Source organism: Durio zibethinus, chromosome 11 (assembly GCF_047325235.1).
Source record: "Durio zibethinus cultivar Kanyao isolate XHJ-2024 chromosome 11, ASM4732523v1, whole genome shotgun sequence".
NCBI lineage: Eukaryota > Viridiplantae > Streptophyta > Magnoliopsida > Malvales > Malvaceae > Durio > Durio zibethinus.
Window position 1 is genome coordinate 8,764,347 of NC_143172.1, and position 22,720 is coordinate 8,787,066.

The 22,720-nt window shown below is 28.9% G+C and overlaps 1 pseudogene; it reads right to left on the minus strand.

Moving 5' to 3' along the window:
• Window positions 1-18,688: 18,688 nt before the first annotated feature.
• On the minus strand, window positions 18,689-19,294 carry LOC149516032 (protein yippee-like At4g27740 pseudogene; annotated as a pseudogene).
• Window positions 19,295-22,720: the final 3,426 nt, after the last annotated feature.

Here is a 22,720-nt window from a genome sequence, read left to right on the forward strand (position 1 = left end):
TTTTTTTTTAAATTTTTCACCGTTTAAGATAATTTAAAATTTTTTTTAAAAAATTTTTAAATTTTTTATCATTTGGGCCTATTTAAAAAATTTTTTTATTTCTCTCTTTTTTTAAAAGAAAATAATATGACAATTATTTATATTGAAATTTTATTTAAATTCTTTCATCATTTGGGACAAATTTAAAGAAATTTCTCACCTAGAGATTTTTTAAAAATTTAATATTTAAAATTTTTAAGAATCTTATCCTTGAATAATTATCAAATATTTTCAACTAGAATTTTATTTGGAAAAGAATATAATTACTTTTATTGAAATTTCATCTAAATTATTTCACCATTTGTAACAAATTTAGAGAAAAATTCTCACTTAGAGATTTTTTAAAAATTTATCATTTAAAATTTCTAAGAATCTCATTATTAGGTAATTTGTACTTAATTCCAAAATTTTTATCAATATTTTTTTATTTTATTTTTTATTTTTTTGGTTTGAAAATAAATATTAATTATTATTACTGAAAACTTTATCTAAATCATTCTACCATTTGGAACAAATTTAGACAAAATTTTTAACCAAGAATTTTATAAAAATTTACTATTTGAAATTTCTATAAATTTCATCATTGGATAATTAATATTTACTCCTAAAAAATATTTTATTTTTTTATTTTTTTAAATTTAATCATGCAAAAATACTAAAAAATAAATAAATAAATAAAGTGAAAAAAAAAACCCAAAACAGGAGGCGGTTCGACTCTAATGACTACAACGCGTCTTGATTGTAGGAATAAAAGCTAGAATGAGTTAAAAAGTGGCTTCACTTGGCTTGGCTTGAGATAAAGACTAAAAAAAGTTGTTGGAATCTGGGAATTTTCTAGATTTTTTTCAAAAAAAAAAATTTTAACCCCAAAAAATCTTCAAAAATTTTTTTTGACTGCTTTATCTTATTTCTGCCTCTTTCTCTAGTTTTTTGTGTGTGTTTATGTAATCTATGTAGGTATGTATTTATAGGGTTTTGAATCTAAGAACTCCAATCCAAAAAGGAATTCCAATTTCTTTTGAATTTCAACCTTAAACCTAACTCCAACTTTACAAATAAGTTCTAACAATTTCACACAAATTCAACTACCTTTTTTTATTATTTTTTATTTTTTATTAGAAAAAATCACAAGTAGACACCCGGATAAATTGAGGTGTCTACAACTGTCCCTTTTTGCACATTTTTTATGAAACAAAAATTGTGCAAAGACGTAAACACATTTCCTATTTAGATGATCATCCCAACATATTCACCCCTTTTTCATTTTTTTTTTGTTTTTTTTTTTAAGTAAACAAAGCTTTTGTAAACTGAGAGGCTCAACAACTTTGAGAAAAATAAATGCTTTTCTAAACAAAGGCACCATAACTTTGAAAAGTAAAATGCTCCTCTAAACAGAGGCACCACAACTTTGAAAAGTAAAATGCTTCTTGACGATTATGTCTAAAGGAGTTATAGATCAGATATGATGAAATTTGTAATGAAAACTCAAAAATTCACAATTTACGTTCAAAAATCAAAGGTTCAGATTCGTAAGAACCTTACAGCTTCGCAAGCATTCACTGAAATTTGATTCTCAAAATTTTAGTTTCAAATTTGCAAGATTCGTATTTGTAAATTGCAAGACTCGCATCCAACATTTAAATATTCTCATTTGAATTTTTAAAGTTCACATCCAAAAGTTCAAAGCTTCTCATTCAAGTTCAAAGGTTCACATTTGACAAATTTAGGATCACATCTAAAAAGTTTAAAGCTTTTTCGTTCGAATTTTGAAGATTCACATCTAAAAGTCTAAAACTTCTCATTTAAGTTCAAAGATTCATATCCGATAAATTTGAAGGTTTTACATCTCAAAGATTCTTATTTGAAATTCAAAGATTCTCATTTGAGAACTCAAATAGTCTCATCAAAAGATTCACAACTTTTTTTTCAAGTGACTCAAAATTGTGCATGCAATGAATGTCATGATCAATGATGCAAATGCAACAATTTAAATTCTCACAATACCATTTTCTCAACCATGATTCAAATGTTTACTGCAAAATGCAAGTGCATATCCAACCCAAAGTTTTAAACATTCTCTAAAAAATAATGCCAACGTAATGCATGTAATGCAGATATCAATGTCATGAAATTCTAATCAAAATGTGGTAATATGGTCATTTTTTCTCCTTGTTTCTTCTCAACACTTTGGAACAAGTTTCATCAACTGATCATCATTATTTTCATCACTTGATCACCATTCATAGGCTTTTCAACACTAACAATTCCAGAACAAGTTTCGTCCATTACTCTATATCATTTAATCATAACTCATAGGCTTCTCAGTACTAACAATTTCAGTATAAATTTCATCTATTGACCTACACTATTTTTATCATAATTTATAGGCTTCTCAGTGCTAGCCATTTTAAAATAAATTCTATCCTCTGATCTACATTATGTTCATCACTTGATTACCACTAACAGGACTAGCCATTCCAAAATAAATTTTATCCACTGATTCTCATTATTTGGTCACTCACAAATTATGTTAACCAATCCATCACTACATTCATTACTTGGTCACATCATGTGTCTTTTCGAACCATCTTTTCAAGTTTTTTTTTTATTTCCTATCATTTTGGATTTCTTTTCAAAGGGATGCAAGAATCTTTTATGCATATTGCCATTCATTCATCATCATTTCAATTTTTGATAATTATAATACAATCAAATAATTTCTTAATTTATTTTGGGGATGTAATAAAGAGAGAGCACAAGGTGAATTAAGGGAAAGGTAATCAATGAAAAGTAAGTCTGGTACAAAAATAATTGGGCAAATGGGCAAATTCAAAGCATACCCTTAGGAATGGTATTGAATATATGGAGTAACAATATCCAAACAATGAATACTCAGATAATTCTTAACATTAATCCAGAATTCTTTTTCAAAAACTCATTCCATTGACTTTTGATATCATCTTTGAGCTAATTAAACTTTGTTCCAGCTTTGAGAGATCTTCAGATGTCTTTGACCTTCCTTAATGTGTCCAACTTTCAACTCAAATATTTTCTATCCAAATTGCCCTTTTGGTTTTTCAATTTGAATCTTCATTTTCTTTTATTTTCTTTTCATCTTTTTTTTTTTCATTCTTTTATTTTTTTTTCATTTTTTTGCTTTCATTTTTTTTATTTTTTTTATTTTTTATTTTTTTTTCATCCATTAGTGATATCTTTCACACTTCAATCTCTAAAGCAATGTAGCACGATTCCACTGTTCCATCACAAGCATGCCTTAGTTTAACATATGATCATTCAATTCAAGCATTCACACTTGATCCAAAGGAACTTTTAAAGGCTGTAATGTAAGTCATGGTGAGGGATCATGAAAGAAATGGATAAAATAGGATCAAAACATGTGTTTAAAGGATTCAAAACTAAAGGATCATTTCTCATCATTCGAAATAACTTGGCATTTTGCCCCATTCCACGTCATTTCCCTATTTTTTTCTTTTTTTACATCTTATTCCTCACAAAAGGATTCTTATTACTTTACCCCAACTTGTTTATGGCATTTTCTTTTCTCTCTTTCTTTCATTTTGCTTTTCTTTCCTCTTTGAGATATTTGACGATCTTTTACCCATTTTTTTTTTTAAAATGCCCTAAATGTAAAGGGTGATCTTTGGTCAAAATTCTTTAGAAAAAAAGCATAATAAGCTTAAAGGGGCAACAATAAATGATTTTTCGAATGGTAAAAAAAATGATTATTTTTCATCTCAAATGTGAATGCTTTTCTTGAACTTCATCTATTAAACAAGAATAAGCTCATGGATCTTTACACATTTTCAAGACATATCTATTTCACATCTGCTAGTAGTTAACTTTTTTTGCTCAAATAGTCTTCTCAGATTAATGTGAATGAGTTCTCAAAATTAAATTTTAGAATTATTGTTATCATTATCTAAACATTCATCATTTGAAATTTAAGAATAGAAATGAAAAGTTATGAAAGGTGATAGAGCATGGAATAATGGTTGAATGAAAGAGAAAATGTAATGAAATGCATTATCCTAGCCTTTTATTAAGATGGTTATGGTATAGGCTGGTATGAGTAAGATAAGATATTGTTCATAGCAGAATAGTATAAAGAGTAATCTTGTGGATATGGTTGATATCCCTTGAACTGTCTGTCAAAGCTCACAGTTTGAGCTTCAATCTCTTTTTTCTCTGACGCTTTCTTAATTTTTTCTCTTTTTAACTTACAATTTTTAATGGCATTCTCAATGATTTCGTCTGAGATCACCATGTCAGTGAAATTTTTTATTGCATTCTTTATCATCTTTTCATAATATGAAAATTTTAAAATGCTGACGAACAACACTATGGTCTTTTTCTTAGTCAGAAGAGGCTACACCTAAGAAGCAATATCCTTCTATCTTTGGGCATATTTTTTAAATACTCAGTCCCCTTCTTTTCTATATTTTGTAAAAAAAGATGATCAGGGACTAAGTCTATGATATGTCAATACTTATTAATAAAGTTATGGGCCATATTATTTCAAGATCGAATACGAATCTTATCCAACTAGACATACCACTTAGCAGCAGAACCAATAAGGTTATCTTGGAACACATGTATTAGTAGCTTTTCATTATTAGCATGGATAACCATTTTTTGATAATACATGGTAATGTGGGTCTTCGAACACTTAGTACCATCATACTTTTCAAACTCTAAAACCTTGAATTTTATAAGAATAACTATATTTGGGACTAAATAGAGCCCAACAACATCCACTGAACCATAAAAACTAATTTTTCCTCTACTCACAGCTTTTTCTCTAACAAGTTCATATTCTGTTCAGCTTTTAAAACTTTTAAAGTCTCCTTTTCCTTGGGCTTCAACTTTTTTTTCTTTTTTAGATCATCCAAATTAGAAATTGGTATAAGTTTTACTATCTTCTTGGTAAATATAAAATTTACAAAACTCTGATACTATCCTAAATTTGAAGCTAATGACATTTCAAGATATGTGTACCTTATAAGATAGGTAAACTGTTATGATGGTGGACTTTGTGCGGGTTGGACTTGATGTGGCTCAAAACTAAGAGGGTATAATAGGTCATCCACTTCTTATGATGGATGGTCTTGTTAGCTAGTACTTTTTTTTTATTTTTTTTCTTTATTTAACTTGTTCAAAGCTTCTAAAATCTTATTCAACTCTCTTTCTAACTTCTATTGAGCTTTCTCTATCCTCTCAAGATTATTGAAATATTCTTGTTCCATTTGTCTGGTTCGAACCATTATATTGTATTGTATTGGTGAGTGAAGTTGCTTGATGGAGCTATTCTTGAACCTTGAATACCATAATTATGATTTAAAATGCTATGTTTTATGCATGGTATGTTGATGTATAAATGAAATGTGCATTTCCATGGATGAAAATGATGCATATTCATAACATTACATATGACAATGATGCATGGCATGATAATGCAAATGCACAAAGTCAAACAAACAAAATGGTTGGATAGGCAATATATGAGTTGTTCTTTCTTATGTCTTAGTTTTAGGTTACATATATCAATGAGTAAGAAGACCTATATCCTAAGGCTGGCCTCTTAAGTGTGAACTATATGCATGGTTAGATGATTTTGACCACTAAAGGTTCCTAAATTGTTCCTTACATCATTGTTCATCACAGACTAGTAAAGCAATCCAATCCTCATCCATCACAGGCTACCAACGAAAAAGATTCAATTTGAGTGGGAGTATTTCGTTAGCCATTGCAAGGATTATCATCTCACAAGAGCGTAGGTACTTTACTCCCTCATAAAAGAGATGAAGCCCAAGTATAAATTCAACCATTAGATCAAAAGACAGGATAAATTCAAAATTTATGGCCTGACTCTCTAGCTCCCAGTAGAGTCGCTAAACTATCATAACATATAGATCTATAAATCTATAGTTAGACTTAACAAATGGAGTCACCACAAATCTTTTTTAACTAGGTGTGATTGGTCACCTAAGGAATCTATCATCTTAAAGAGTTCTTTTAATTATAATAAATACTTTTAAAAATTATATCATCTTTTGTAATAAATACTTTTAAAAATTATAAAATTATACATATTTTTTAAAGATTTTTTTGTTTGAGATCCATTTATATCAAATTTTTTTTTACCATAATTATAAAAATACTCTCCATATTACATTTGATTAAAATTATTATAATACCTTTTAACTATAATAACAAAAAATAAAATTTTGATTGTTTCATATAATGATTTTCCTATCATAATTATGAAAATATCCTTGATACTATAATTTGTAGAAATTACTATAATGCCTTTGAAGCATAATTACATAATGCCTTTTTGATTACTTTATAATTACTCATTAAATTTTAACTTCCATACAATAATATGAAATCAATTGCTTTCAAATGATCATAATGTCTTTCTAATTATTTAATAATTGAATTACATACATTCAAATTAGTTGTGGTGCCCCTTTCTGTGATTAACTAAAATTACTATAATACCAATTTTAACATATGTACTAAAATATTTCACTTAACATAATTGGCTAAAGATACTAAAATATCCCTACAAACATAATTACGAAAATACCCTCCAACCTCCATTTGCTAAAATTATTATAATGCCCCTCTTATCATAATTACGAAAATACCCTTAATATTATGTTTTACCAAAATTACTATAATGCCTTCTTATCATAATTATGAAAATACCCTTCACATTATAATTGGTTAAAATTACTATAACACCCTTTAACCATAATTAAAAGAAAAAAAAATACTTTTGATTGCTTCATATAATGCCTCTCCTACTATAATTGTGAAAATATCCCTTATATTGTAACCTTTAAGCATAATTATGAAAATACTATTTTGATTGCTTCATAATTTCTAATTAAATTTTAACATACATAAAATAATATAAAATTAATCTCATTAGAAATGATCATAATGTCCTTTTAATTACTTGACAATTGAATTATATGCATCCAAGTTAACTGTAATACCCATTTTTCTATGAGTAAATAAAATTACTATAATGCCCTCATAACATAATTACTAAAATATCCCTCTTACCATAATTACCCAAAATTACTATAATGTTTTTGCAATCATAATTATGGAGATACCTTCCCACCATAATATGCCAAAAATACTATAACGTCGTCCTATAAAAATTACAAAAATACACTTTATTATAATTTGCCAAAATTTCTATAATACCTTCTAACTATAATTACAAAAATACATTTTACTATAATTATAAAAATATTCTTTAGTTATAATTAGTTAAAATTATTATAATACACTCTAATTATAATTACAGAAAAATGCCCTTTGATTGCTTCATATAATGCATCTCTTGCCATAATTACAAAAATACCTTCATATTATAATTGGCCCAATTACTATAATACAGTTTAAGCATAATTACAAGAGTACCTTTTTTGATTGCTTCATAATTAGTTAATTACTCATTAAACTTTGACATCCATTAAATAATATAACATTAATTCCATTAGAAATGATCGTAATACCCTTTTAATTACTTAACAATTGAATTATATGTATTCAAATTGACTGTAATGCCCATCTTTTATGAGTAAATAAAATTATTATAATGCCCTTTTAACATAAGTACTAAAACACCTCTCTTACTATAATTGTCTAAAATTACTATAATACCCTTATAATCTTAATTATGGAAATGCCTTCCTACCATTGTATTCCAAAAATGCTATAATGCCCATCTTAACATAATTATGAAAATATCCCTTATATTATAATTTGTCAAAATTTCTATAATACCTTTTAACCATAGTTACGAAAATTCCTGTTATTGTAATTACGAAAATACTTTGGATATTATAATTGGCTAAAATTACTATATTACACTCTAACTATAATTATAAAAAAAAGGTCATTTTCATTGCTTCATGTAATGCATCTCCTACCATAATTATGAAAATACACATCATGTTATAATTGGCCAAATTACTATAATGCCCTCTAAGTGTGATTACAAAAATACCCTTTTGATTGCTTCATATTTACTCATTGAATTTTAATATCCATACAACAGTATAAAATTAATTCTATTAGAAATTATCATAATACCCTTTTAATTACTTGACAATTGAATTACATGTATCCAAATTGACTATAACACCCTTATTTTTATGGTTAACTAAAATTACTATTATGCCCCTCTTAATATAATTACTAAAATACCCCTCTTAACATTATCATCCAAAATTACTATAATGTCCTTACAACCATAATTACGAAAATGCTATCCTACCATCATATGCCAAAATTACTATAATGCTTCTCTTATCATAATTACAAAAATGTTTCTTATATTATAATTTACAAAAACTATGATAATACCATCTAACCATAATTACGAATATACCACTCATATTATAATGGGCTAAAATTATTATAATGCCCATTATAATGGGCTAAAATTATTATAATACCCATTAACCATAATTATAAAAAAATACACTTTTGATTGCTTCATATAATGTCTCTTCTACTATAATTATGAAATATCTCTCATATTATGATTGGCTAAAATTACTATAATACCATTTACGCATAATTACAAAAATACTCTTTTGATTACTTCATAATTACTCATTAAATTTTAACATCCATATAATAATATGAAATTAAACCCCTTAGAAATGATCATAACGCCCTTTTAATTACTTGACAATTTACTTACATGCATCAAAATTGACTATAATGCCCATTTTTCTATGATTAACTAAAATTACTATAATGCCCCTTTTAACATAATTACTAAAAAACCCATTTTACCATAATTGCTCAAAGTTACTACAATGCCTTTACAACCATAATTACGAAAATGCCCTCCTACTATCATATGCCAAAATTATAATATTGCCTTTCCTACCATAATTACGAAAACATCCCTCATATTATAATTTGCTAAAATCACTATAATATCCTTTAACCATAATTATGAAAATATCACTCATACTATAATTGGCTAAAGTTACTATAATACTCTCTACCATAATTACAAGAAATGTCCTTTTGATTGTTTTACATAATGCCTTTCCTACCATATTTACGAAAATACCCTCATATTATAATTGACTAAAATTATTATAATACCTTTTAAGCATAATTATAAAAATACTCTTTTAATTACTTCATAATTACACATTAAATTTTAGCATCCATACAATTATATGAAAGTAATCCCTTTGGAAATGATCATAATGCCCTACTAATTGCTTGACAATTGAATGACATACATCTAAATCAACTGTAATGTCTCTTCTTTTATAATTAACTAAAATTACTATAATGCCTCTCTTAAGATAATTACTAAAATACATCTTTTGTCATGATTGGTCAAAGTTGCTACAATGTTCCTACAACTATAATTATAGGAATGCCCTCCTACCATCATTGGACAAAATTACCATAGTGCCCCTCTTACCATATTAAAATTATTGGTTTTTTTTCTTTAAAAAATTAAGTTGAATGGGTGATAATATTAGTAGGCTTTAATTCCATGGGTAAATGGATTTGATATTAGTAGGCTTTAATTTCATGGGTAAATGGGTTTAAATTTGATAATTGATCAATGTTGGTAATAGGTAAATATTGTATTAGTGGGTTGGATTGTCATGTATATATTATTGGGTTTTGATTTAATTTATATAATTTTTTTAAAGTAATCTTTCTTATTTAAAATAAAAGTTGATATCTGATCAATTATAATTCAGTGACACACTTCGAGCATTAATTTTTTTTAAAAGATTATATTTTCTAAAAAAAATTAAAGAACCAACAAAATACTAAAAAATATTTATTCTTAATTATTAAATAAAAAATTATATAATTTATATTTCATCAAAATAAAAAAATTTATACGTCGAGGTAATTTTTCTAATCAAAATGAATATTACTAAGTTTCAAATAATTTTAAGCCTTTTTTACTTGTCAAAGTACATGATTAATAAAATAATTCATTAAATGAATTAGCTAAATGCTAAATAATTAAAAAAATGCTATCAAATATATAATTTAGAAAATAGTCATCCATTACAATTTTTTTTGTCAAAAATCCTAGTATAATTTGATTATCTCTTTTTGTCATAATAACTAAAAGATGAATTTATATGAATAAAAAAGTAATTTGCTACCATTTAAACAAAAATTAAATTAATTGCTTAAAAAAAACCACACGCCACATCATTTACGACATGTGGGTTTTTTTTTTTTTTTTAAAAGAAAAGAAATGTATTCATTTACTTAAAGACAAAGGTCTTGGAATACAATGTCATGAATTTCATAATAGATTTCTGCGGGAACTCTTTCTAAATAGGAATATTCTTCTCTCCCAGCTGTTGGTAGCTTTGTAAGCTTGTAAGCCACCCCATTCGCTTCACAATACGTATGGGACACCATCCATTTTGCCACATTGGACAATTCCATTCTAGTTTCCTTCAATAGATTCCTAATTCTTGAGAGATCAGTTACTTATTTACGTTGATCTGTGAGGTAACCCCCACCACATCTCCCTCCAGTATCACTCTCTACATGCCCATGTTCCTCGCAAATTTAATAGCTCTTGCAAGTGTCATTCCTTCAATAATGTCTAGGTTCCTTATGCCATTAACAGTTGGGCAGAATACTCCTTGTACTTCTCCTAGATGATTTCTAGCAACGCCACCAATGCCAACTCTGTCCTTATTTCTTTCCAATGCCCTATCAAAGTTGATTTTTATCCATCCCTCAACTGGGCTTGCCATCCTCTTAGAGTATGCTTTTGATGTGTCTTCTTTTACTGATGTATCTTATGGTACTCCTCCAGATACTATTGCACAAATGTGATCATGGTAGATGCAGGTTTTATGGTGCTCTTAACTTCTGTGTTCTTGGTTTCCCATATGGCCCAACATACCATTGCAAACCTGTCAAAATCCACTTTGTCCAATCTTTTAGCCATACATGACAACCACTGTTTAACGCTTTGTATTTGATCATTCTGCCAATCTTCACCTGGATAAACTAGTGTCCACACTTCTTTTGCTTTTACACAGTCTCTAATCGCTTGCATTATAGTTTTATCTTTTTCGTCCCGTCTTGAGCATCTTGCATGATCTATTATTTCCCTTCTTTGTAACTGCCCAAACACCAAAAGTATTTCATGCCACATCTTCTAAATAAATGTTTTGATCTTAATTGGTAAGGATGAATACCATATGCTCTTCCAGGTGGTCCTCTCTCCATTAGTGTCCATTCCTTTAATGCATGCTTCTCTGTGATTCATGTCACGAACATTTGATACCAGCAAATGGTATCCACTTCGCCCCGTATACAACCCATCCTTTATGTAATGCCACACTTGCACGTCTGCTTGGCCATTTAAACCTATAGGAATTGTTTTGATTTCTTTGGCAATTTTCTCGTGAAACATGGTCTCTAATTTGGCCACATTCTACCCTACCCCCTTTTCTTAGAAGAGGTTTTTAACCATATCATCCCCTGGCATATAATTTGTTTGAGGGCTCAAAATGAAGTGGTTTTTTTTTTTTTTTTGGTATCCACTTATCATGCCAAACTCTGATTTTCTCTTCGTTTCCCACCCCCTACCGTAATCCAAGTTTTAAGACTTCTCGCCCCATCCATATGCTACGCCATGTGTATGATGGTGCTCTTCCTAACTCTGCCTCCTGGAAGTTGGTGTTAGGGAAATACCTTGCCTTTAAAACCCTATGAACAAGTGAAGAAGAGTTTTGCATCAATCGCCACCTTTGTTTTGCAATCAGGGCCTTTTTAAACAATTTCATATCTCTGAAGCCCATGCCTTCCTCTTCCTTCCTCATATACATTTTTCACCATTTTAATTTGAGAATCTTTTTTTTTAAGGAGTGCCGTCACAAGTATCGACTTATGGTTTTGTAGAATTCTTAGCACAATCCCTTGGGGAACATGAAGCATGAGATGGCATATGAAGGCATCGACTGTAGTACCATCCACCTTGATGAGCACTTCTTGTTGGGCTAAAAGCCTCCAATCCAATCACACCAACGGAAGCGAAATCAAACAATAAAGCAAACACATAAGAGACAACAATTTAACGTGGTTCAGTCCAATTGACCTACATCCACGGATGAGAAAAAAGATCCACTAGTTGTAGAGAATTACAAACATACATCAAATCATCAATCTCACTCAACAATCAATACTCATAAGACACTCTCAATCTCCTCTAATCCACTCACAAACAAACATACACACCCATAAGACGTAGAGCCCCAATACTCCTATGGGGTATCTATCCCACAAAACTCTACAACTCTTTTATATCTTTTTCTCATACCTAACCCTGTAGAGACTTCACCTATTTATAACCATACAAACTTGCCCATTAAGAATCTCTCTCCCCTTAGAATTCTTCTCCTGTAAGTCAAACTTGCCTATTAAGAATCCCTTTCCCTTTAGAATTCTTCTCTTGCAAGTCAAACTTACCTATTAAGAATCCTCTTTCTCTTGGAATTCTTCTTTTGCAAGTCTTCTTGTCCATCAAGCAATATCTGAAAAATCTCAAACAAATCTCTAACAAATCTCTTATGGGATTTGAGTCAATATTCCCAACAATCTCCACCTTGACTCAAATTTCATCAATCATCTATCTTAATGCTAGATATGCTTGGCTCCACCTGTAATGAAAGTCTCACAATCATCTTCTCTTCTCTTGTGTTTTCACGCTTCATACAAACCAATCTTCAAAACTTGAACTCGAACTCTTTCTTTTCCCATATCTCAAACTGTCAACTTTTCCCATGTCTCGAACCTTCAGCTTTGATACCACTTGTTGAGGAACACCACAGCTATAATACCATTTGTTGGGGAATACCATAGCTCTGATACCATTTGTTGGGCTAAAAGCCTCTAATCCAATCACACCAATGAAAGCGAAATCAAACAATAAAGCAAACACATAAGAGACAACAATTTAACGTGGTTCAGTCCAATTGGCCTACATCCACGGATGAGAAAAAAGATCCACTAGTTGTAGAGAATTACAAACATACATCAAATCATCAACCTCACTCAACAATCAATACTCATAAGACACTCTCAATCTCCTCTAATCCACTCACAAACAAACATACACACCCATAAGACGTAGAGCCCCAATCCTCCTATGGGGTATCTATCCCACAAAACCCTACAACTCTCTTACATCTTTTTCTCATACCTAACCCTGTAGAGACTTCACCTATTTATAACCATATAAACTTGCCCATTAAGAATCTCTCTCCCCTTAGAATTCTTCTCCTGTAAGTCAAACTTGCCTATTAAGAATCCCTTTCCCTTTAGAATTCTTCTCTTGCAAGTCAAACTTACCTATTAAGAATCCTCTTTCTCTTGGAATTCTTCTTTTGCAAGTCTTCTTGTCCATCAAGCAATATCTGAAAAATCTCAAACAAATCTCTAACAAATCTCTTATGGGATTTGAGTCAATATTCCCACACTTCTTTCCCATCGAGCGATAACCATTTGTGACTCTATTGTTTTATTCTTCTTTCCATTTTCTCGGATGTCCTTGAAGGCATTTTTTCCCCTCCGAATGAACATTGGCAGCCCCAAATATTTCTCTAAATTGGATGTGGTTTGCGCTTCGAATATGTTCTTAGTCATTTTAACAAAATCGTTACTTGTGTTTGTGCTGAAGAATAGCCCTGACTTATCATAGTTAATCTGCTGCTCTAAACCTTTTTCATATACCTTTAGCAAGTTCTTCACCAAGTTGCATTTGGCTTATTTTGCCTTAAAGAATAACAAACTATCATCTGTAAAGATTTTTGTGGTTAATTCTTGGGTCGCAGGCACTTGTATGAACACTTTGTTATTGTCATTCCTTTTGTTTTCTATATAATAGTACTGATAGTCCTTCCGTACAAATCAGAAACAAATACGATGAAAGAGGGTCCCCTTGTCGAAGACCCTTCTCGGGAGAAATAGTGTCAATTAGAGTGCCATTTATAACCACTTTATAAGTTACAGAGGAAATACATTTCATTATCAAATTCCTCTACCTATCCTTAAAGCCTAATCTACCTATGATTTCATTGATACATTGCCATTCCACCCTATCGTAGGCTTTGCTCATAACTAACTTAAGAGTAACCCACCTATCACTACCCCTTTTTTTCCATTTCATGCTACGTAGCAGCTCATATGCGATAAGGACATTGTCCAAAATAAGCCTACCAGGCTTAAAAGCACTTTGGTTTTCACTAATGCACTTAGATAGAATAAGTTTCAATCTGTTTGCTAAAGTTTTAGTAATGATTTTGTAAAGCACGTTACACAAACTAATGGGTCTGAAGTGGGTTATTCTCCTAGGATTATTGGTTTTAGGAATAAGAACGATGTGGGTTTCGTTGATATTATCCAGACTACCATTTCCATTCAAAAAATCTAAACAGAAAATAATAACCTCTAGCCCTATGGTTTGCCAAAAAGTATGGTAAAATAATGATTGCTTACCATAAGGTCCCGGAGCTTTGGTGAGATGAATTTGTTTTACTGCCTCATAAATCTCTTTGGCTGTGAACTTTAATTGGAGAGAATCATTCATTTCGTTTATGCTGCAAGGAGTAATTGATTCCAGGATATGGTCCAGATTAATTGGTCATTGAGAGCTGAACAGGGTCTTGAAGTAGTGAATTACTTGTTCAACAACTTCTTTTTCTCTTTCATGCCACATTTCGTTCTCATCCTCTATACCAACTATTCTATTTACTCTTTTTCTCTGTGTTGCTTATGCATGGAAAAAATGTGTATTCCTATCTTCGTTTTTCAGCCAATTAATTCATGATCTTTGTTTCCAAAATATTTTTTCCTATTCCAGAGCTTCATTCAGTTTGTCTTTAGTTCCTGTTCCTTCTTCAACCCACCTTCACTTATTGCCATATGTTGTGCCGTATGAAGCTCCTTACACAAACCATTAATCCTATTGCCTAAACTATAGAATTTTGTTCTGCTCTATTTTTAGAGTATTTTATGGGTCCCATACAACTTGTTTTACAAGTTAACGTGCCTATCATTAAGCTAGCCTTAGCATACAACATCTTTACATTCAGGTTCAAACATCCAAGCTGTTTCGTAGTACTTCATCTGCCTTCCTAGCTAAAGTCATCTTATTTGGCTTGCCTCCATAGTATCAATCAAAATCGGCAGTGATCCGCTATGGAACATGTAAGATGCCTTACTAAGAAATCTAAAAAGCTATCCATCCATCCATACCAATTGCTCTATCTAACCTTTATTGGATCATTTTTTCCATCATTTTTCCTTTACCCCCGGTGAATTTAGGTCTTGTAAACCCCAAGTCATACACCTCTATTTCTTCTAGCACATTTTGAGAAGCCAACATCTGTCCTTCCGGTCTCTCGTCGCCACTTTCTTTTTCATTGGTCCATAATATCTCGTTAAAGTCCCCCATACACATCCATACTTGTGTATTGTTATGCTCCAATCTTCTAATCATATCCCATGCTCTGTATCTTTCCAAAGTAGTTGGCTCACCATAAAACCTTGTAAACCTCCATTTCTTACCATTCGCTTCCACTAAGCCTATGTCGATATGATAGTTGGAGTAACTTCTCAATGTCAAACTTATTTCTTCTCTCTATAACATAGCTAATCCTCCACTCCTCCCCAACCCATCAACTAAAAACATTCCAGTATACTGACATTGTCATTGCACCCTATCTATCTTTACTTTATTAGAGATGGTTTCTGATAGGAATGCCACGTCGGGATCTTTTCTCTTCAGAATGTTTCTAAGATCACGAATTTCTCATAAGTTCCCAAGTTCATCGCAATTCCACGTGATACACCTCATTGCTCTCAACGGGACTAGAAACCAGTTTTCGTCAATTTTTTGTGGCTATTATCCCCGTCTTTTCCTTCATCCCTCTTACTTTTTTTTTTCTTATTTTGCCAACCTTCATATCATTTATAACCAAGTTATTTCCTCCATGCTTCATTTTCCTCGTATTGCCATGCCCATTTACGTGAGTCTCTCTTATCATCCTTGTCAGCCTTTTCCATCTCAGTTTGGATTATGCTTTGTGGTCCGTCTCTTGGTCTTCATTCTTGCCCTATTTTCCATTACTTTTGTGCAAACTTGCATTATTTTCATGCAAACTTGGTGCATGTTCACTCTGTGTACCTTTATATTGTGAGTCACTCTCCAGTTGAAGTTGTTCCAATAAGACTATAAATATTCTTGCATGAAACCATCTGGTTAGGCTGTGTGCCTACGTTTGGGCCTTTGTTACCTAAATTGCGTTCATCACTAGCGGCCCATTGATTAGTGGACCCTATTCCAAAGCCTTCATCCATAGTAGTATAATCTTGGTAAACCTTCTCCTTATTCACCTCTTTATGTTTTGCATACAAATTATGGGAATTCAAATCCTGTGTAATCCTCTCCCCATTCCCTAGAAATTCTCCATCTTGATTGGTTAAATCCCACGTATCATGCTTGTGCAAATTCCTTTGCCCGACCGTTACATCCAACTTACGTGCGACGCTCCTGCCGATCGTCGACTTAGGCGTTTTGCTATTATAACCTGACTCTTTTTCAATTCCATGGACTGTATGATCTGCCTTTCCTCTCTCCCACATAGTTGATTTATTTTTCAGTGGTGAAGCGTGGAGCCAAGGTCCGTACTGTCTTGTTGTTTTAGCTGGATCCTCTTCTCCTCTCTTTCCCGTACATTCATCCTTTGTGTGTCCAATCCTCCTGCAGACATAGCAAAAGCTTGGTAGTCATTCATAGCACAATCTACCCCATATTTGCTTCCCTTCGATTTTGTTTAAGAGGAGTACTGCCCTCTGTAAGGGTTTAAAGATATTTACTTCAACTCTTATTCTCAAATCACGTCCATCCCCATGTTCGAGTGTTGCATCCACTAAGTGTAAGTGACCTATTTTTCTCTTTATTTTGGTAGCATTCCCTTGATTCATCATTCCTAGTGGAAAGCCATACACCCTTGTCTAGAAAAAGGCTTTTGTAAATACATATGCCTTCGGTCGTAGCATCCCGTCATATGTATTAAAAACAATCAATTGTTTATCAAAATGCTAGGGCGATTGCTCGATCACATTTTTCATGTCTGACCCTGAAAAAAACTTAAAGAAGAACAGGTGATCATCCATGTCTATGATTTCTACCTATTTGGCTAATTTCCAAATTATCTTAAGAGTGCTTTTCATAGCCTCCCTGTTGAACATGCATGTTGTTAGCAGTTTTCCGACCAACCATGCTTTTGTCCCTTTTCTTTCATTCCCTTTCTCCACTGTGTTAGCTTTGATCTCTTCTCTTTCCTCCTCAATTAATTGTAGCTGCTTCCATAAGTCTTCTGGTTCCTCCTCTATGTGCCTAACTTACTAACTCTATTCTATAACCACTGCAACTTAAGAACCACTGTGACTCAAACACCACCGATCGAGATAATTCTGAGACCTACTCTCTTGCATACCAAGCAAGACTTACTTACTTCCTAAAGAAAACAAACTCTCAGGAGACTTCACAGAGTGTACCTTTATTATTTTTTATGACATGTGGTTTCATATAGCAACAATCTAAAATTTCCTCATTTCCCTTACGAAATAAAATCCTTAAAATCGATTTTTTTTCTAAGAATTAATCCTTAAAAAATAAAAAGAAAGCACAAAAAGAAGAATTTGTTAGAAATTTTTTAGTGTAGTTAAGGGATCAAAATAAACTTTTAGATATTATCTGTTTTTAAACAGTGAAAACATTTATTGGTCATTGATACAGGATTTTGCCCATAAGAATAAGATTTATATTATTATTTGAGATGCGCTAAGATTTACATGAAAATCTGTAATTATCCATTGCGAGTGACCAATAACCAACAGAAAAAGCATGCAGAAAAAACATTTCTTTCCTTACTTTTTTTTTTTTTTGGGTTGTATGTAGTGTTTTAATTTATTTTCTCTCTAACCGCCCGAAATTTCATAATAATATACTAGTAGTAAATCACTAAGTTTAAGATCAATTATAGAAATGTTAGTTTACTCATAAAGCATTTATGGTGCTTATGATATACTAAGAAATTGTTGTGAGAATTAAGATCAGGGATGAAATCATAATTACCATAAAAAATATTCAACCCACCAAGCGATCCAGTTTCAAAACAGCGCGTAGAAATCCCTCCCAGTAGTCATCTAAATCAAGCATGTATCAATGATAGGTGCTTGGATTATCCTTTTGAATAGAACTCAATTTTTACTCAAGATGCACTTAAACGAAACCAAAATTAGCCATTTTAGTTAGATACTGGATCTTCATTCTATTTAGCAATGTTTGTTTTCATTCCACTCATAATTAAGGGATCAAATATTATTACCAGACAAGTTAGGAGAAAAGAGATATCAAACATAACTATCAATTTATTTACACGGTGATCGAAATATGAATACCATTTTATAAGAATGGAATATAGATTTCGAATTTTTATATACAAAAGTAAAAGTATAGTTTACAATCTGAGATCATGCTTATTTCTTTTCTTTTTTTTTCCATAGAAAGGAATAACTAGTAAGCTAGTATTCTTCAACCATCTTAAGCTTTTTGAGAACAAACTTCCCTTCCTTGAACCTGTTTTTCAAGTCATAAGCTAGCACATATTTCCAGCCCAGTTCTTCACCACACTTGATGCAATGGATATTAGCAACACTGAAAAGAGCAGTTAACATCAACCCATCCTACTTTGGCCCCAAAACAATGTTCATTGCATGATGGAACATATAAGCTTTCCCTGATCTTTCCTTTACAACCAAACCAATGGAAGGCATTAATTCAGTGAAAAATTAGAAACAAAAATAGAAGTCATGGATATAGTAGAGTAACTATGAAATTTTTAGAAAAAAGATCTTCGGCAAGGGCAAGGGGGTTCGGCAGTTTCTGCAGCTGTATAAGGGATTCCATATTCTCCACTAAGGCTTGCTAAGACCCAAACTAAAAAAGATGATCCGAATTCTGGTGTTGAGGATAAGAGAGGGAGAACAATCATGCTGGGTGTAGGATAGGAGTGGCTTAAATGTATGGTAAGCCAGAGTTAAAAGGGTTGACTAGAAAATGCATTATTGAAAATGGGAGAGTAAGGGCTTTGTCAACGTCAAGGTCGTGATACATTGACCTTATTCTAAAATTATGAGATATAATGATATTTTATGATATTTCATGATAAATTGTAAAAATAATATAAGTTAAAAAAAATGAAGAACAGGTTAACATGTAAACATTAAAAAAAGTATATATAATTTTATTTAATTTATTAATTTAAGAAATAAAAAATGATATATTTTTTAATTTTATTATATCAATTTATTTTACGAAATCAACTTAATTAATTATGTTTAATAATATATTTTTATACTTTTTTTATCACTACATTTAGAATTATTAAATTTTTTTCGAGGATAAGACATTTCAAACTCATTTTACATCTAATGATATAAATTTTATGATTATTTTCAGTTTTTTACATTAATAACTGTTTTATATAGAATTTTTTAATTTAAAAATATCAATTCTTTTACATTGTCAAGTTAATTATTTACTTTAATTTTTTGTTACATTTATTCTTACTTTTTGTTTCATTTGAAATTATCATAACTTTTTAAAAGTATTATAACGTCAAATGATATCAATTTTATGATTTTTTTTATTTTTTTTACATTAACACTCTTTTTATTTGAAATTACTTTTTATTTATAATAATAATTTTTTACGTTATCAATTTAATTATTTACGTTACAATAGTATGTTTTTACACTTGTTATTATCTTTTATTATATTTAGAATTATCATAATTTTTTTTTCTTAAGGTGTTACAACACTTCTAATATATTTTATGCCAAATGATATAAATTTTACAATTATTCTCATATTTTTACGTAAACATTTATTTTTTGATTGAATTATTTTTTATTTATAATAATAATTCTTTTATGTTGTTAACTTAATTATTTACATTAAAATAATATTTTTTTATGCTTGTTCTTATATTTCATTACGTTTAGAATTATTACAACTCTTCCTTAAGATATTACGATAATTCTAACCTACTTTGCACCAAATGATATTAATTTTATAACTATTCTTAGTTTTTTACATTACGATATTTTTAACACATTTTACGTTAAATTATACTAATTTTATGATTATTCACACATTTTTTATGTTAACACTTATATTTATGTTTAGAATTTTTTTTTATTTATAATAATAATTTTTTATGTTGTCAATTTAATTATTTACGTTACAATAAAATCTGTTATGCTTATTCCTATATTTTATTATATTTAGAATTATCACAACTTTTTCTTAAGTATTATGAAACTTCAAATATATTTTACCTCAAATTATACCAATTTCACAATTAATTTCATCTTTTTACTTTAACACTTATTTTTTAATTTAGAATTATTTTTATTCATAATACTAATTTTTTTATGTTACAAAATTATTTCATTTCAATAATATCATTTTACGTTTGTTGTTACTTTTTATTACATTTAAAATTATTACATTTTTTTTTAAAGGTGTAATGATACTTTTAAAAATTTTACATAAAATAATAATAATTTTACGATTATTCTCATTATTTTATGTTAACTCTTATTTTTTGTTTAAATTTTTTTTATTTGTAATAATAATTTTTTTTCATTACCAACTTAATTATTTATGTTATGATAATTTTTTTATGCTTATTGTTATTTTTCATTATGTTTAGAATTATTATAATTTTTTCTTAAAGGTATTACGACACTTCTAACTATTTTACGTCAAATAATATCAATTTTATGATTATTCTCATCTTTTTTATATTAACAGTTTTTTTTTTGTTTAAAATTATTATTTATTTATAATAATAATTCTTTTATATTGTCAAAAATATTATTAATGTTACAATAATATTTTTTTATACTAGTCTCTACTTTTTATTTATGTTTAGAATTATTACACTAAATGATATCAATTTTACAAATATTTTTATCATTTTACCTTATTAGATTATAACATATTTTATTATAAATAATTCCAATTTTTCAATTATTCTCACATTTTTATGTTAATATGTATTTTTTTATTTATAATTTTTTTTATTTATAATAATAATTTGTTTATGTTGTCAACTTATATTTACGTTGTAATAAAATCTTTTACGCTTGTTCTTATATTTTATTATGTTTAAAATTATTACAAATTTTTCTTAAGGTATTATGATACTTCTAATTTATTTTATGCCAAATGATATTAATTTTAACATTATTCTCACATTTTTACATTAACACTTAGTTTTTAATTGAATTATTTTTTATTTATAATACTAATTTTTTTACGTTACCAATTTATTACATTTTCGTAATATTTTTTTATATTTGTTGTTACTTTTCATTATGTTTAGAATTATTACTATTTTTTTCTTAAGGCATAACGATACTTCTAATTATTTTAAATTAAATAATATCAATTTTATAACTATTCTCATCGATTTACATTAACTTTTAACTTTTTATTTAAAATTATTTTTTTGTTTGTAATAATAGTTTTTTTATATTGCCAACTCAATTATTTATATTCTAATAATATTTTTTTATGCTTGTTACCTTTCAATACATTTATAAGTATTACAACTTTTTTTCTTAAAGGTGTTACGATACTTTTAATCATTTTACGTCAAATAATACCAATTTTATGGTTACTCTTACTTTTTTTTTTTTATACAAACACTTATTTTTTTATTGAATTTTTTTTATTTATAATACTAATTTTTTTACTTTACCAATTTATTACATTTCAATAATATTTTTTTTATATTTATTGTTATTTTTCATTATGTTTAGAATTATTACAAAATTTTTCTTAAGGTATAATAATACTTTTAACTATTTTATATTAAATAATACAAATTTTATGATTATTCTCACCATTTTACATTAACTTTTAAATTTTTTATTTAAAATTATTTTTTGTTTGTAATAATAGTTTTTTTATATTGCCAACTTAATTATTTATATTTTAATAATATTTTTTTACACTTGTTGTTACCTTTCAATACGTTTAGAAGTATTACAACTTTGTTTTAAAGGTGTTATGATACTTCTAATCATTTTATGCAAAATAATATCAATTTTACTATTACTCTTACCTTTTTTTTTTTATACTAATACTTATTTTTTAGTTTAGAATTATTATTATTTATAATAATAATATTTTACGTTGCTAAAAATATTATTTATATTACAATAATATTTTTTTGCACTTGTTGTTACCTTTCAATACGTTTAGAAGTATTACAACTTTGTTTTAAAGGTGTTATGATACTTCTAATCATTTTACGCAAAATAATATCAATTTTACTATTACTCTTACCTTTTCTTTTTTATACTAATACTTATTTTTTAGTTTAGAATTATTATTATTTATAATAATAATCTTTTACGTTGCTAAAAATATTATTTATATTACAATAATATTTTTTTGCACTTGTTCTTACTTTAAATTATATTTAAATTTATCATAATTTTTTGTTAAGGTGTTATGACAATTCTT